General features: G+C 38.1%; 1 protein-coding gene across 1 annotated transcript in view; it reads left to right on the forward strand.

Moving 5' to 3' along the window:
- Positions 1-12,391, forward strand: part of LOC150080869 (voltage-dependent calcium channel type A subunit alpha-1-like) — a 1,489,217-nt gene that overhangs the window by 266,860 nt on the left and 1,209,966 nt on the right. The gene's annotated exons all lie outside the window — the stretch shown is intronic.

The raw sequence follows: 12,391 nt of genomic DNA on the forward strand, positions 1-12,391 counted from the left end.
CGTTCCAACAACTCTATATTCTTCTTAAAATGAGGCCTCCAGACCTGTATACGGTACTCAAGGTGTGGCCTGACCATTGCCTTATACAATGGGATAATCACCTCCTTATCCCTGCTAGAAAAATTCCTGTATATCATTGACAAGGCAGCTACTCTTTCAGAGTGTCTGCACTGCTCAGAAAACTTCATATCTGACTGCACAATTATCCACAGGTCCTTTTCATTCTCTACCACCCTGAGTGTAGCACTACACAGTTGATATATTATTCTGGGGTTACTGCTACCCATATGCAGTAACTCCAGAGTACTTTACATTTGTCAATGTTAAACTTCAGTTGCCACCTCTCAGCTCTTCTCCTCAATGTTTTTATATCCTCTTGCAGTAGCATACTGTCATTAGTGTCATTAACAACCCTGTCAACCTTCATCTGCAAACAAAGACATTAAGTGTGATATACCTTCAGCAATATCATTAATAAATATAAAAAACAACAATAGACCTAACACTGAACCCTGGAGGACTCCACTAATAACATTAGCCCACGATGAGCAGTGTCCATTTATTATCACCCTCTGTCTTTCCCATTCAACCATCCCTTGATCCGTAGCAGCATATTGCCCTTAATGGCATACTGCTCCAATTTGTACAGTAGTCTTCCACGTGCAACAGTATCAAAAGCTTTCCTATGATCCAAGTATAAGGTATCAAAATTATTTTTTTTTTATCCTGTTCCTTTGTAACCACATCGTACTATCCAGTCAAATTGGTCAGACAAGACTTTCCCTTAAAAAACCAATGCAGTGTCAAAACTATAACCGAAGTGTTGTCTAGTGTTTCTCTAACCAGTGCCTCCATTAATTTCCCCTGAACAGAAGTTAAACCAACAGGTCTGTTAATTTTTTGTGTCACCCTTTGATCCTACTTTGTGAATTGGGGTCACATTTGCACATCTCCAGTCTGTGGTACCTTCCCTGAGTCCAAGGAAGCTGTCATAACTAAGGGTTTGCTGCCTTTTTTTTTAATATAACTGGATAGATCCATCCACCACAGGTACGTTTCTTATATTTATTTTCAACAATTTCTCCTCCATTATGCTCTCAGTTATTACAAAATCTTTTAACTCACTAGTATAGTTTAATACACCACTGGTATTCCCCTCCCTGAATAACTCCCCATATGAAAATGTATATGCAAAATACTCATTCAATTTGTTAGCTACCTGAGCACCATCATCAACATTGGAACCATCGATATCAAGTGGACCAATCTGATTCATCCCCTTCCTTCTAGAGTTTACATAAGTAAAGAACTCTTTGCTGTTTTTCTTTGCATTCTTTGCCAAAGATTTCTCGTAATCTGCCTTTGCCTGCCTAACCTTATTTGTGACTTGATCACAGACCAGCTTATATCTTCCATAGGCTTCTGTTTCACCTGTTAATTTATATGTCTCCCATGCATTTTTCTTCTCAGCCATATGTCTCATTAGTTCATCTGACATCCATTTAGGCCTAAACCTTGAACAATATTTCTTAGTTGGAATGAAAAGCCTAGTAGCTTCCAAGATTAATTCTTTGAATGCTTCCCATTTAGAATTTGCTGTTGGTAACGTCATCAGTTGGTCCCGCTGTATAGACTTTAAAAACTGTCTCAGACCTTCGTAGACACCTTTACCCCTGATGGTAGTTACCTCTTTGAGTAAATCCCACATCAGAAGACTGGGATCACTGTCACCTAGTGATTCCTTTATCTGCGAATTCTTAATGCATGAAGAATCAATGCTGATAATGAGATCAAGAGTATTGCTCCCTCTGATTGCCTCGCAAACATGTTGTTGTAGAAAACAATCATGCACAAAAGCCTTGTTAGTGTGAGAATTGACCAATCAACAAGTTCCAGTCAATATCTGGGAAATTAAAATTATCCATTATAAGACAATCTGATTTACTGGCCCACTCTATTTCTCTGTACAGGTATTCATAATACTCATCAGAGTCATTAGGCCTATAGCACACTCCTACTCTTAATTTTGCTTTCCCAGTGCTTATGTCACACCGAACTGACTCAACACTGCACTGTCCACCCATGTCAACAGGATGCACTTCTTAGTTTTTATGTGTTTCTTAACTAATAGCTAACCCCTCCTCCATTTCTATCCTGGCTATCCTTCCTGTACACATTGTACTCCCCAAATTCCAGTTCTGCATTCCTTATATCTATAAAAATTTTATTCAAATTTATTCAAATAAAAAACCTTCATTTGTTAAAACTGTCTCTCTTTAATGAAGATTTTCAAATTTTAACCAGAATAATAAAAACATTATAATTAAAGCTTGAAAATTACATTTATCTTATAATTTTCAGACATGGATATTTACTTTAAAACTTTAACCACAGTCGGAAAATTTCATTTAACTTTTAATTTCTCCTTAGAATTGAAAAATTTATCAACTAATTTCAAAACTTTATAATTTCGCATAATATTCCTATTTAGGGTACCTGCCTATAAAGTTCATAGACCTAAGTTTGAATCTGACCAAATGAAATTATTTTTATGAAAAAAAAAAAAAAAAAAACCACATGAGTCTGATCTGCACAAAGGATCATGGGAAATACAAAGAAATTATTGGAGTCTGGCCTGTGCAAAGGATTATCAGCAGCAAATAGAAAAAATATCAGAGCACAGAGCGGAGAGTCACATTTCACAAACGATCATGGAAAGAAGCCAGCTCCCCTGGCGGCGAAAAAACGCTGGAATCCGGAAGAGGAGAGTGACTGCACAAAGGACCATGGAAATGCAAAGAAATTATTGGAGTCTGGCCTGCACAAAGGATTATCAGCAGCAAATAGAAAAAAATATCAGAGCACAGAGCGGAGAGTCACATTTCACAAAGGATCATGGAAAGCAGCCAGCTCCCCTGGCGGCGAAAAGATGCTGGAATCCGGGAGAGGAGAGTGACTTTATGGACGACATCATCTACACAAAACGAGCATATTAGACAGATGCCATCACCATTAGGCAGTGGCCACAATTAAAATGGGTCAAATCATCAGTACCCCTACTTTCTTTTAGAGAGTCAGCTGTTAAAAATTTACCAGCAGATCCCTGCCCAACACCAACAACAAGCAATGCAAAAACAACCAAACCTATTAAAAAAAAAAAAAAAAAAAACCAACAAAATACTGATTTTATGGAAATGGATGAAAAGGAGCAAGAAGACGAAAATATCTTGAAACTTTGTGCAATTGATGATAGACACTGATAGTTGACCAACTTTTCCTAGAAAAGAAAAATTAAAAACAGATTGGTTCAAACAGGCAACACATCATAAATCATCCCAATCAATAACTAATTCCAAATTGTGGTTACATTTCTTCAGTGGAATTATTGTAGTCTTTGAAGTAACCTTAACGATATGAAATATCTCATTTCTGCAATCGTTTGTTTACAAGTCACAAACCTAACTCCACATAAGCCGTTCAATTAAGCACTATAATGTATATAGATAAAATCTTAAAAACAACTACTCATGGTGGAGTCACCATTTTGGTCAACTCTAATATTCTGTCCAGCCATAAACTGCAGTCATTATCAACCCACTGCAGGATGGAAGCCTCCTTAACAATTCATGTTGAGGGAAATGGACAATAATCTGCCACACTGGTCCAGTGTGGATTGGCAGATCGACTGTATTTAGCAGTCAGGGGCTCGAACCCCGTTCTACTCAAGGAGCGTCTGCTACTGCACTCCCGCTTCTGACCACTCGGCTACTCAGGCCAAGGCATATTCAGCTGTAAATACTCCTTTAAGCAGCAGTTGCCATACACATCATGATTGGAATTATTTTTCCACTAATAATATCTCTATACATTAAAAACGTTTCCTCCTAGTGATATTTATTCAAGCCAATCGGAGAAGAGAGCGGGCAATTCCGTCACCACAAATGCACAGGTAAATAATTTCATTGTTGCCTTCCAATGAAAGACAACTGCCTCCATAATGTTCACCAACCTTGTGCATGTGCTTCACTCTGTAATACATGACTACGCACTGCATCATTTGATGTTCCATTATAATGTCAGCTGATGAAAGGGCCCAATATAGTTTGTATATTTGTAAATAGTTTTGAATTATATAAATATTTTAAATATTTTTATAGTTTGTAAATATTTTAGTTAAATATTTTAGTCCTGCTCTTTCAGATGCAACAATATTCCTCATGCATTATGGAACCCGATGCAAAAAAAGTCTTTTCCTAAGTGACCTATGTAAAAATGGGTGAATAATTACATGGTGATATTTATTCCACCTTGAGAACTGCATAATGGAGGGTGGAGTAGCCAATGGGAGAAGAGGGATGCGGGTCACATGGTACAAGTGGACGGGGCAGTTATGTCACTACAAATGCACAGGTAAATAATTACATAGGTCATTTCCTGGTTAGATATTGATCATAGTGGCACGGTGTTTGAGTAAGGCACCACCTGTGGTTTCCTAATCTGCACCTTTAGTACTCATCATTAATACAGAATCTCTGTAAAAGCCAGAAGTGTTGTGTATTGCATATGCAGTTTTGTGTTGGGTTCTGTTGTTTGTGCTGGCTTCTTGGCTGCAGGGCCCCCTAGTGGGATTCTGCATTGCCTGCACCACCACTGGGAAGTGAGCCAGGCTGTCTATAGTTCTCTAGCTGCTCTCCATCAGGGGTCTCCTGAGATTCCTGATGGAGAAGAAAAGAAAAAAAAAAAAAAAAAAAAAAAAAAAGAAGCATGAGTGAAGGAGATAGATGAAGGAGGGAGGAAGAACATTAGTGCATTTCAACAAGTGTCTTTTACATAGAAAAGATTTGACTTACTCCATACCTTTACATTTTACGTAGAACAGGAAAAGTGTGCGCGGGGTTTAGCGAGCAGGGGACGAAGTGCCATAGCATATGTATTAAAATATTTTGAAGATTTAATTAGTTAATTACCCTCTCGATTCTGTTTGATGGGGGATTTCATTGAGCACCATCTCCTGTGGAGTTCTTTCCTTCTAGACAAAAGACAACAGATGATTAAAAAAACTTCCAGAAAACAAGAACTTAACATTAACTGTATTATCTTAACATTAAGATTTTAAACTGGTACTCGTACCCATTTACATTTTTCCACAGGCACTTCTGCAGTTTATTTCACCATCTGTTCCCTGGCTCTTTTTCCTGTTCTTGACTGGTCTGTTTCAAATGATATCTATAATAGCAATCATTTTCCAGATGTTTTTCAACTATCAAAAATGGCACCTCCGTAGCCAGGTGGTATGGAGCAGCAGTGCGAATCACACGCTTCTTGATTAGACCGGGGTTCGAGCCCATCACCACCAAATACGGAGGATGCGGAAAGGTCAGGGAATGACCACCGTATATCCCGGAGCAATATGGCCTTAGTTGCTAATGCTCCTAAAAACCAAATAACAGCAACTATCAAAAATCAATATACTTCAAACTGTAAGAAACAAAAAAATGGGAATTTTGCAAAGCTTACAAGGAAAAATACCAGTGTGCTGCTTCTTTATTTGAGCAGGCTGTAATAGATTCTGATATTACTTGTTCTGTCACTGACATCACAAACCAAATAATCTCAGCAGAAAATATTGCAATACCAAAGGCACCTAGTCAGTACTGTAAACATTACAAAGAATTGCAGAATGAAGAATGAAAGCTCCTATATTTAATGTTTATGTTTTTTCGATTTCATGTTATAATTGCTTTGTTTGGAATTAAAATAGATTGGTTTTTTCTCTTAAAAATAAAGGTTTTTTTTCATTATCCATGTAATTTTAATATGCACCAGTCAAAATGATCGGCACTCTCAGTTCTAGGTTGGTTACCACAGCAGGTGGTTCTAGTGTTAAGTTAATGGTGTGAATTTTAATGCCCTTTATTTACATAAAAGTTCATATTGGCCCTGATGCTAAATTAACTATAAAGTAAAAAATAATGTAGTAACAATAATCATTTTATATAAAAAAAGAAAACAAAACTCTACTGTGTTGTGCCATTTCCCCCTCCCCCCCATATACGTGTAGTTTAGGCTAAATGTACCTGCTGAAAGTATATCATTCATTTTACTTCAAAATGTTAATGTCATCTGCAGTTGCTGAAATTTAAAAAGTTTACAAGGTTGATTCAGTTTGCAGATTGAGTTTATGGTATCAAATTCTTGCTTCATAAGATCAAATGATCCTGAAGTAGGAGATTATTGTTTCTTGAAATACTTTGTTCTTGAAATTCTGATGCACTTCTAGAATTAGTCATTTTATTTGTTTAGGTAAAAGCTTTATGGTATATCACCTACAGTGATCATAGTGCAGTAATTCTTAAGTAATTGTAGATGTGACATGTGTATTTTATCTGTATATTTCTTATGGTTGGAAATATTTTTAAAACTTAGGCTGAATTTTTTTGCTTATTTGAAGAATATTGAAGATTTCAAGTTTTTCACTGGATGATTCCATAAATGTAAGACTCATCATGAGCTGTCTTTAAAAAAAGTGTTCAACAAAAGTTTAGCCATTGGCACTGTAGCTCTAAAAAATGGTAGGAGAGTTGTTTAATAAATGTTTTGTTGACATATGACCAGAATGAAATCTTCAGTGCTGACAAAAGTGGACTTCTTTTTCAAGTTGATACTGAATAAAATGGCTTATAATTAAAGGTGAGAAATGTAGTGGTGGGTAGGAGGCAAAACAATGGGTTACCATTCTAGTGGAAAACAGAGAGGCTTCTTCTATTAATCATTGGGAAAGCTCACAAACCAAGATGTTTTAAAGGTTTGATGATATTTGATTGCTGACTGTGGCTAATAAAAACATGTAAATACATTGCCATTGAAGGAAACCAAAAAGCTTGGATTTCAACAAATATCTATGAAGAATGGATCAGTGATTGTGATCACAAGATGAACTGAGAGAATAGAAAAATTTATCTTTACAAGCAAATGGGCCTACTTGCAATTATTGTTGAGTCACTGTCATCTAATATGATATTGGTTCTCAGTACTTTAAGACAGCTATCAAAGAATACTGTTAAATAAAATTGTCTCAAAAGCAAAACACAATGTGAAACTGACATGCTGCAGGCAATGTATTTATGTATATCAGCATGATGGATTGAGATTGATGAAAAGTGATTGCCAACTGCTTTAAATTTTTCACTTTAGGATGATACATCAAGTGAAGCTTTGCATACTTCTTTTGCAAAGAACAGCCTGATAATAGTGAAGAAGTTTTTTCAGGATATGCGTCATTGCCTAAACTTAGAGAAATGTGTTTATCTCTAAGCTTAGACTGTGCAGAATTTTATGTGGATATTGCATGCTTTAGGACATGAACAAGTGAGGAGAAACTCATTGTAGTTGTAGTGGAACCTGAAATTTTTGGTAATGAAGAAGAAGAACCTGAGTAAGAGGTTGAGCAGTAAGTTCATTGAGGGATGCTCATCGTGGATTATGATTTGTACATCATTTTTTTGAAGTGGAGTCTAAGTACAAAAATGAATTATCTGCTATCATCCATGTTCGTAATTCACTTTAAAAGCATGTCCTGCCACTGAAACATTTTGACAGATTATTTTATAAGCCTGAAACCAATTTCTCTATCTGTGGTTAGACCATCATAGATACTGTACTTATGTAATTTACAGATTAATCTTACTACACCGTACATTAGCAATAGGAAAGACATATGATGCAAGAAAGCAACCTTATGCAGCATTAGCCAAAAAAAAAAAAAAAAAAAATGCTCCCATTTCACCCCTCCATTCATTCCAAATACCTGTCCAGGTCAGCCTTAAATTGATTTAGGCTATCAACTTCCACAACAAAAGATGGAAGTCCGTTCCACCAATCAACGACCTACTGGCTATAGGCAAACTTCCACACATCTATCCTACAACTGTCTCTCCTCAATTTGAATTTATGCCCTCTCAGGTAATTATTCTGAGCAAGAGGAAGAATCCCATCAGCATTGAGCATGCTCAAACCATTCAAGGCTTTATACACCTCAATCAGATAACTTTGCAGGTGCCTAGTCTCCAGACACCGTAATCTGCAAAAATTTAAGCCTTTCTTCGTAAGAGCAACCCATTGTTCCATTCACTAATCTTGCTCTTCTCTATACTCGTTCCAACAACTCTATATTCTTCTTAAAATGAGGCCTCCAGACCTGTATACGGTTCTCAAGGTGTGGCCTGACCATTGACTGAAACAAGGGGATGTTCACCTCCTTATCCCTGCTAGAAAAAATTCCTGTATATCATTGACAAGACACCGTGAGAAACTCCTGCAGACCGTCTGCACTGCTCAGAAAACTTCATATCTGCCTGCACAATTACTCCCAGGTCCTATTCATTCTCTACCACTGGCAATGTGGTACCATAGAATTGATATGTTACTCTAGGGTTACTGCTTCCCATATATAGTATTTTACATTTGCCAATGTTAAAACTTCATTTTCCACCTCTCAGCCCATCTGCTCAACTTTTCTAGATCCTTTTGCAGCAGTGTACTGTCACTAGTGTCCTTAACAACCCTGCCAACCTTTGTATCGTCTGCAAATTTGGACATCAAGCTTGATATACCATCATCAATATCATTTATAAATACAGAAAACAACAATGGACCCAACACAGAACCCTGAGGAACTCCACCAATAACATTAGTCCAAGAAGAGCACTGTCCATTGATTACTACACTGTCTTCTCCCACTCAACCATCCCTTTTTCCATAGCAGCAATTTGCCTTCAATGCCACACTGCTCCAATTTGTGCAGCAGTCTTCCATGTGCAACAGTGGCAAAAGCCTTTCTAATATCCAAATATATGATATCAAAGTTATTCCCTGCATCCAGTTCCTTTGTGACCACATCATAGTATCCAATCAAATTGGTCAGACAAGACTTCCCCTTAACAAAACCATGCTGTGTCCGAACTATAACTGAAGTCTTGCCTAATTGATCTTGCAGTGCTTCTTTAACCGGTGCCTCCATTAATTTCCCTGGAACAGAAGTTAATTGTTGTTATTTGGTTTTTAGGAGCATTAGCAACTAAGGCCATACTGCTCCGGGGATATGCGGTTGTCATTCCCTGACCTTTCCGTATCCTCCATATTTGGTGGTCACGGGCTCGAACCCCGGTCTAATCAAGAAGCGTGCTATGCACTGCTGCCCTGCCCACCTGGCTATGGAGGCGCCGGAACAGAAATTAAACTCACAGGTCTATATTTACTTGTGTCGGTCTTTGATCCTCCATTGTGAATTGGGGTGACATTTGCACATATCCAGTCCATGGGTACCTCTCCTGAGTCCAAGGAAGCTCTCATAATTATGGCTAAGGGTTTGCTTACTTCCTTTGCTGCCTCCTTTAATATAACTGGATAGATCCCATCTACCCCGGGTGCCTTTTTTATGTTTTTCTTCTACAATTTCTCCTCCACTTTCTTCTCAGTTATTACAAAATCATCTAGCTCACTGTGAGAGTTATAATTCATCTCTGGCATTCCCCTCCCTGAATAACTCCTCATGTGTGAATGTAGATACAAAATACTCATTTAGTTTGTTAGCCACCTGAGCAGGATGATCAGCAGTTGAACCATCAATATCCAATAGTTCTTCAAATGGGCCTCTGGGGTTGGGTAAATTCATATTGTGATTTTAAATGTTTCTCCCCAATCAATAATAAAATAAAACACAAGAAATGTAGATTATGGCAAGTCCGCCGTGGCCGAACATTTTTGGGAGGAGCAACACTAGATCTCCCAGAACGAAACTATCATCACTGATTGGGCGCATAGCTTCTGGGACTGCAAGTGGCTCAAGAATTTGCAGATTAATTCAACAGAGAACATTAATAGAGACAAAGGTTTGTGGATTCATCTCCTCTTTGAGGCTACGATCCCCAGAAGGAATGAACGATTCCATATGATGTGCTCCCGAGCCACTTCGGGTCCCAGTACATAGGAGAACACGTGATTTAGACCGTAAACCTGCTGGTACTTAAGATGCACCACAGTACAAGGAAGCTACCGCTGAGGAAGAAGGCAGGAGCCTTTGAAAGCTACGGTCGGTTTTCTCGCTTTTAACCCGGTATTTTAATGTATTTTATTTGATATATATTTTATGTATTTTATCCTTTTTAGTTGTCAAGTTAGTTTAAATATATAGAAGTAAACATAGTTTTCAAAATTCTAGTTTCTGTGTTTTATTATCGGTTGGTGAGAAACATTTAAAATCACAATATCAATATCCAGTAGATCAACCTGATTCATCCCTTTCCTTCTAGAGTTTACATAATTAAAGAACTCTTTGCTGTTTTTCTTTTCATCCTTTGCCAAAGATTTCTCAAAATCTGCCTTTGCTTGCCTAATCTCCTTTGTGACTTGGTTAGTGACCAGCTTATATCTATCATAGGCTTCTATGTCACCCATTAATTTATATGTATCCCATGCATTTTGCTTCTCTGCCACATGACTCATTAGTTTATCTGACATCCATTTAGGCCTAAACCTTGAATAATATTTCTTAGTTGGTATGTAAAGCTTAGTAGCTTCCAAGATTAATTCTTTGAATGCTTCCCATTTTGAATTTGCTGTTAGTAACATCATCAGTTGGCCCCACCGTATAGAATTTATATACTGTCTCAGACCACCGTAGTCACCTTTATGAAAGCAAAAACCCTTCCCTTTACCCCTGATGATAGTTACGTCTTTGAGTAAATCCCAATTGAGCACACTGTGATCACTGCCACCTAGTGGTTCCTTTATCTGCAGATTCTTAATGCATGAAGAATTACTACTGATAATCGGATCAAGAGTATTACTCCCTCTAGTTGTCTCCCAAACATGCTGATGTAGAAAACAGTCATCCAATAAATCCACAAAAGCCTTGCTAGTGTGTGAGTGACGAACTCACAAATTCCAGTCAATATCCGGTAAATCAAAATCCCCCATTATAAGACTCTCTGATTTACTAGCCCACTCTATTTCCCTGCACAGTTTCTTATTATACTCATCAGAGTCATTAGGGCTATAACACACTCCTACTCTCAATTTTGATCTCCCAATGCTTATGTCACATCAAACTGACTCGACACTGACTATCCACCATTGTTGACTGGCTGCACTTCCTTGGATTTTATTTGTTTCTTAACTGTAACATAACCCCCCTTTCCTATCCTGTCTATCCTTCCTGTACTCATTGGACTCGCCAAATTCCAGTTCTGTATTCCTTATATCTGTGTGACACCATGTCTCTGATATCCCAACAATATCTGCCTTTGATATTTTGACCAACACCTCAAATTCATCAAATTTATTTACCAAATTCCTAGCAATGGTGGATACGCAAGTATACATGCACCTGTTCCTATTCTTAGCTACCCTAACACAACCCATGTGTTTACTTGTACTGAAATGACTCCCATCAGTCTCTGAAATACCCTGCATCTTGTTTTCCAGGCTGCTGCTCATTCCAGTAGAAGCAGTGCAAGAATCACTTTCACTTCTGTCAGCGGCTACTGTTAATCTATTAGTCCTTGTATCTCCCCAAGCTAGCAGTTTTCCGACCCACCTAATACTGCCTCATTAGCATCAGCAAATATTCTTGCACCCTTTCTATTTAAGTGTATCCCATCCGTGTAGAAACAGTCTCTCCTGTTAAAAAGTACAGACTAGGCTGAAAAAAATTCTACCCCTTGAGCCTTGCACAATCTTTCCTAGGCCGAATTGATCGATAAAGCTCTCATCATATACTCCCTCCTATTGTGTCCGGGCAGAATTGCAGACACTTTCAAATTCAACCCTAATTCACGGCTTTTTTCAACAGTGACCTATACTTATTAAGTAATTCCACCGGTGTCCTACTCTTAATATCATTAGTGCAAACATATACAAGAATATCACCTTTTGTGCCCTTAGATGATATCTGCTCTAAAACGTCATCAACCTTTGCCCCTGGCAGACATACTCTGGTCCTGTTCCACCTATCCTTTTTACATACCATGTTCCCCATTTCCCTGACAATAGTGTCACTGACAGCTACTAGTTCCTGTGGGACCAGTGCATTCTGCCTTTGAGGTTGCCGCTGTGTTGCGTGATGATAAATTGCAAGGTCTGGCCTTGATGTGGGCAGCTGAGAGCTTGATGGACCCCTCAATTTAGATCCTTCAAGGGTATCCACCCTGTCCTTCAAGCTGTCATATAGGCCTATAACAACACTGAGTTGTGAACTGATTTCCTTACATCGTGCACCACAAAGACATTCCCCTTGGCAATATCATATCCTATACCTGATTGCTACTCAAACATTAAGCTAGGAGTGAATTTTGAAAAGGCTGTGATTCAAATGGCAGCTGCCTCCTTCAGT

The sequence above is a fragment of the Mastigoproctus giganteus genome, chromosome 9, assembly GCF_048544385.1.
Source record: "Mastigoproctus giganteus isolate SK-2022 chromosome 9, ASM4854438v1, whole genome shotgun sequence".
In the NCBI taxonomy this organism is placed as follows: Eukaryota; Metazoa; Arthropoda; class Arachnida; order Uropygi; family Thelyphonidae; genus Mastigoproctus; species Mastigoproctus giganteus.